Here is a 6,002-nt window from a genome sequence, read left to right as displayed (position 1 = left end):
TGTTATTGCTTTGAAGTGCAGTTATTTCTTTGTGTTATTTGAGCTCAGTTTGTGGACTTTTTTTTTCTTTTTTAAGAGCGCCGAATCAAACAAGGCCAAGTGATCGGCTCCTCTGACAAACAACCGGATATCTCATCAGGCAGAAATCGGGGACTTCACCTGTTAGAAACGCTGAAACTTTGCGTTGCGCAATTAAGCGAACGCCTTGGTGGAATATTAGAGCTCAAACGGGATTCAAAGGAAACGATTTAAACCGAATCTTTGAAAAGCTCTCGCTGTAAGCTTCGTGGAAGTGAGTTAGATCGAAAGACCCCGAGAGTGGATCGCAGTCACCCAGCGTGAACTGAGACTGAAAGTTGAGTTTAACCAAAATGTTCACAGAATAAGTGTAGCTAATGGTCAGTTACTGCCGTCATACTTCTCGGATTTCTCTTCAGTCCCATCCTAAGAGTGCTTGTTTTTATGTAATGTGCTTTGTATTTCTGGTAAAAGCAAAAAGCAAGTGTTATTTCGCTATTTTTCCACCCCCTGTTGTGGGTGCACCAATCGGTTGAAAATGTTTTTAAAGCCTAGATACTATATAAACAAAGATTTATGATTAAAAAAAAATTAGGTTGTGACATAAAGTTTAAATATTTCTGATTCGCTTGATGAAATGTAACCAGATTTTTCATGTTACCGATGTTAGTTCCATTATACGAAAGTCCGATTATTTATTTATTTTTTTTCTTTTTTGGGGGGCTTTCTTTGAGATGTCTTTGATGACATGAAATGGGCAGCTTGTATGCTGCGTCGCAGAAGAAATCTGTGTACTTTGTTTTTCTATTTTTACTTTTAATGTAAATTGTTATGCTAATTATATGATATACGATGACAAGTTGTTTATTTTATTTGATTTTTATTAGAATAGATTTTTCAAAAAAAAGATCGTTTTTTGATAGTGTTCTCAGAGTTTTGGACACTGCTGTACAGGTTTCTTAAATTTTCTGATATTTATACGTCTAGGATACGCAGGGGGTGGATTTTTGTGAAGCATTACCAGCAGACCATGATGGAAAAACGTCGGTTTCAGTAATATCGTTTACATCAAAATAAGAGGAACCATTGTACAATGTAGATGGTGCATATCATGTTTGGTGTCATATCTTTAATTCGGTAATGTTTCAACCTCTCCTGTTTTACGTTTTCCCAAGTTTTCAGCAGAATAAACTGAGAATGCAAATAACAAAATAAATAACAGCAAACATTGTTTCTGTAGATTGTGGTTTAACACACTTCATATCTCCTTTCTTTCAGTGAGAAACATTGGCATCACAAGACTTGCATGAAGGTCATGAGGATTTCCATGTCTTGAAATTGTACACTGGTCATAATTTTGGCATGATATAATGGGACTTAAGCAACAAACCCGACCCCTAGTTCTAAAGCCAGTTATTTAGTGCGACATCAAAACCGTAAAAGAACATGTAACAGGCAGAAAGTACAGTTGGGCCTTTTTTTGATCTTCATCCTACATTCAAACGCTTGGCGGAAAATGCTACTGGCCTCATGAGACTCACGACTGATTGCAATATCATTTCTGTGTTCTAGACTAGAGAATGGGACTGTTCTCCTACTTAAATTCATCAAATGAGTCATTTGTAGCACTTATACAATGCTTTTCAGAATGTATTTATTTATTGGGCAAAACAAATATTTTATCCTGCTTATGCTTGCTGTACTGTTAAGATTTACTAGAATGAGGTTGAATGTACCTACACATAAATTGACATTTAAAGTGACAAAACGTCGGTTTAATTAATCGGATAGCATTGCCATCATTAACCACAAACAATAACACATTGAGAATACGTGGTAAGGGGCACTTACAATGAGACTGGGAATGTCCCAGTAAATCAAGGCATCTGGTCGACCTGATTACACGCTACATGCACAGGACAGGAGCTTTTGCACATGCCCTGCTATAAAAACCTGTTTAAACCAGCCTAATCTCATTTCCTGGTATTAGCTAGCGTCTAAAGAGTGCCCAAAACTCCACCAAAATCAGCCAAGAGGCCGTGCCTGGGGTACCTTCTTTTTATCTTTAATGCAAACAAAAAAACATACACATTTTTTTTTTTTTTTTTAGCCAATTGTATTATGGAAACACTGAAGTCATTCGTGTTTTTGTGTTGTTTTTTTATTACGATAGACTGTAAAATGAAATTGCGTTTGTGTGTATAACAGATTATATGTATATAAGAAAGACCGTTTAAGATTGTTACTCTTAAATAATGCTTATGTCACTTTGTAATGGTGTTTAAAATACATACTTAGCTTCAGTTTGTCATATAACTGAATATAAACTTTGCATTATCGGTAAATAACCTTTCAATTCTTTGAATAGTTATTATTCATTCTGCACTCTTTGTACTGCATAAATACGCTGATGTAAGTATGTGTTACTGTTAGCAGCAGGGCTGCAGCGGTGTTAATTACTCGATATGTTCCTGCTTATAGCCGTGAGTAGGACTTTGTCACTTATATAAGCACTAGAAACCGGAGGAAATCAACATGTTTCGCAGATATATGGGTCTGTTTGGATGTGTAATGATATTTGTAGGTTAAAACAGTGATTGTTTTTGCTTAAGAATCCATTTTCACAGTCCGCATCAAGTATGGCAAATTGCCTTTTTTATACATTTTTGAAATGATTGCTATGTTTATGTGGGTTATATTATGTCTGCTCTCTGAACCGACTCATTTGCGGGTCAAGATCCGGTAGACGAGAACACATCAGATTAGAGATTTACAAGCTGCTTCTATCTGTAATTCTATTTTAGAACAAAAGTGTGTACGTCCCAATCTTTGTAAACTTTTTTTTTTATCTGAAACTTTAACTTGAGTTAATTTCGGTATAACGTTTTTGTGATTCGACAGCAATCAGCTTGATGCTTTAAATACTAATCTATGAAGAATAGCCTTGAAGAAGCCATGCATATAATATTGTCCTATTGATTCTTCCTGGTTTCTGAAAAAGGCTTTGGTGAATGTTTATACGTGAGTTTATACGATGTTTAAAATGATTGCCGTGTTTTTGCACTGTTATCACTGAATTATTTAGCGGTATGAATATTTTATTGACATTTGGTTTAGATGGTTTTGTGTATGTGTGCACTACACATATGGCATTTCTAAAACAAATAATCAAGAGAATAAACACACGCGTTTATATGATAAAGACCTCTATGGCTGCAGATTTGTCCTCTGATGAAACGGTGCAAGTGTGCAAGAACTATTCAAGTCTTCTTTGTGCAATATAATGATAATCAAACTCCAGTTGGGTTATTTTGACTAGGTTAAAAAATAAGAAAACAACCACACAAAAAAGGTTTGAGATTTCTTTATTATTTAATTGTACAAATAACATCCTTTATATTATATGGGGACATGTATATACAGACGTGGACAAAATTGTTGGTATCCTTTGGTCAATGAAAGAAAAACTCACAATGGTCACAGAAATAACTTTAATCTGACAAAAGTAATAATAAATAAAATTCTATAAATGTTAACCAATGAAAGTCAGACATTGTTTTTCAACCATGCTTCAACAGAATTATTAAAAAAAAATAAACTCATGAAACAGACCTGGACAAAAATGATGGTACCCCTAACTTAATATTTTGTTGCGCAACCTTTTGAGGCAATCACTGCAATCAAACGCTTCCTGTAACTGTCAATGAGACTTCTGCACCTCTCAGCAGGTATTTTGGCCCACTCCTCATGAGCAAACTGCTCCAGTTGTGTCCGGTTTGAAGGGTGCCTTTTCCAGACTGCATGTTTCAGCTCCTTCCAAAGATGCTCAATAGGATTGAGGTCAGGGCTCATAGAAGGCCACTTTACAATAGTCCAATTTTTTCCTCTTAGCCATTCTTGGGTGTTTTTAGCGGTGTGTTTTGGGTCATTGTCCTGTTGCAAGACCCATGACCTGCGACTGAGACCAAGCTTTCTGACACTGGCTAGTACATTTCTCTCTAGAATTCCTTGATAGTCTTGAGATTTCATTGTACCCTGCACAGATTCAAGACACCCTGTGCCAGACGCAGCAAAGCAGCCCCAGAACATAACAGAGCCTCCTCCATGTTTCACAGTAGGGACAGTGTTCTTTTCTTGATATGCTTCATTTTTTCGTCTGTGAACATACAGCTGATGTGCCTTGGCAAAAACTTCGATTTTTGTCTCATCTGTCCACAGGACATTCTCCCAGAAGCTTTGTGGCTTGTCAACATGTAGTTTGGCATATTCCAGTCTTGCTTTTTATGATTCGTTTTCAACAATGGTGTCCTCCTTGGTCGTCTCCCATGTAGTCCACTTTGGCTCAAACAACGACGGATGGTGCGATCTGACACTGATGTTCCTTGAGCATGAAGTTCACCTTGAATCTCTTTAGAAGTCTTTCTAGGCTCTTTTGTTACCATTCGGATTATCCGTCTCTTAGATTTGTCATCAATTTTCCTCCTGCGGCCACGTCCAGGAGGTTGGCTACAGTCCCATGGATCTTAAACTTCTGAATAATATGTGCAACTGTAGTCACAGGAACATCTAGTTACTTGGAGATGGTCTTATAGCCTTTACCTTTAACATGCTTGTCTATAATTTTCTTTCTGATCTCTTGAGACAACTCTTTCCTTTGCTTCCTCTGGTCCATGTCGAGTGTGGTACACACCATATCACCAAACAACACAGTGATTACCTGGAGCCATATATATAGGCCCAATGGCTGATTACAAGGTTGTAGACACCTGTGATGCTAATTAGTGGACACACCTTGAATTAACATGTCCCTTTGGTCACATTATTTTCAGTGTTTTCTAGGGTACCATCATTTTTGTCCATGCCTGTTTCGTGAGTTTATTTTTTTCAATAATTCTGTTGAAGCATGGTTGAAAAACAATGTCTGACTTTCATTGGTTAACATTTATAGAATTTTTATTTATTATTACTTTTGTCAGATAACAGTTATTTCTGTGACCATTGTGACTTTTTCTTTCATTGACCAAAGGGTACCAACAATTTTGTCCACGTCTGTAATTATTTTATTTGCTATACTGTAATAAAATCCATTTAGTTTCATTCAGGTTTTCTATTTATTTATTAAACGTTATGGAAATAGTTTCCTAATTATATGATGTCCCCTGTGCATGACAGGTTCACACTATAATAATTTCCGTAACACATTTATACACGTTCTATTGCCATTAACCTGTGCCCGCACCCAGCACTTTCAGTCATAATTCTTAATCTTAAATTGCAATTTATTTAAATAAAATAATATAAAATAAAAAACTGTTTTGTTTTTAGAAAAGTTCTCTTCTATGTGTGTGACAGAGCCCTCTGGTGTGCAACAACTGCACCTCTAAGCAACATTGCTAATCTGCCAATGAATATTAGATACATTTAAAAACAAAAATTCCAGACTTTTTAAAAGGAAAACGATTAATAATTGTATGTTGAATGAGTGTAAGAGTTTGAAAGCAACAGGATTAAATACAGAATTTGGGGGATAAAATGTCAAACTCACTACAACCTGATGATTGTAGGTCATTGTTGGGGGTCACTTAATTTCTAGCGATTATCTCTGCATTTATTAACAAATCGTTCGATCTCGTCATTATACATCCCTATCATTGTATCCTCTAGTATTATAATGAGTGAAGCTGGAGATTTTCAGAGATTTAATGCCTCATTTTTTTTCTGTGGATTTCATCTGTGGCTGAATTGGCTTTTTCTTCAATGATTAATGGTTTTGTTAACATCAGGTGTTCATCACTAACGCTCAATCATCATTTATTTGGTCACTTAATTCAATTATTAACTTAAATTATATTTTTGTATTCTAATTATATTAAGACTTTTTCTCTGCGGAGTTTGTCAATTTCATTAATATCTTCAGGCTCCTCTGGGGGGACTTCAGGCATGTCATTGGGGTGTGCAATGAACTCATCACCTCTATTGGACTG

The sequence above is a fragment of the Puntigrus tetrazona genome, unplaced genomic scaffold (genome assembly GCF_018831695.1).
Source record: "Puntigrus tetrazona isolate hp1 unplaced genomic scaffold, ASM1883169v1 S000000609, whole genome shotgun sequence".
NCBI classification, from domain to species: Eukaryota; Metazoa; Chordata; class Actinopteri; order Cypriniformes; family Cyprinidae; genus Puntigrus; species Puntigrus tetrazona.
This window is presented reverse-complemented; position numbering follows the sequence as displayed.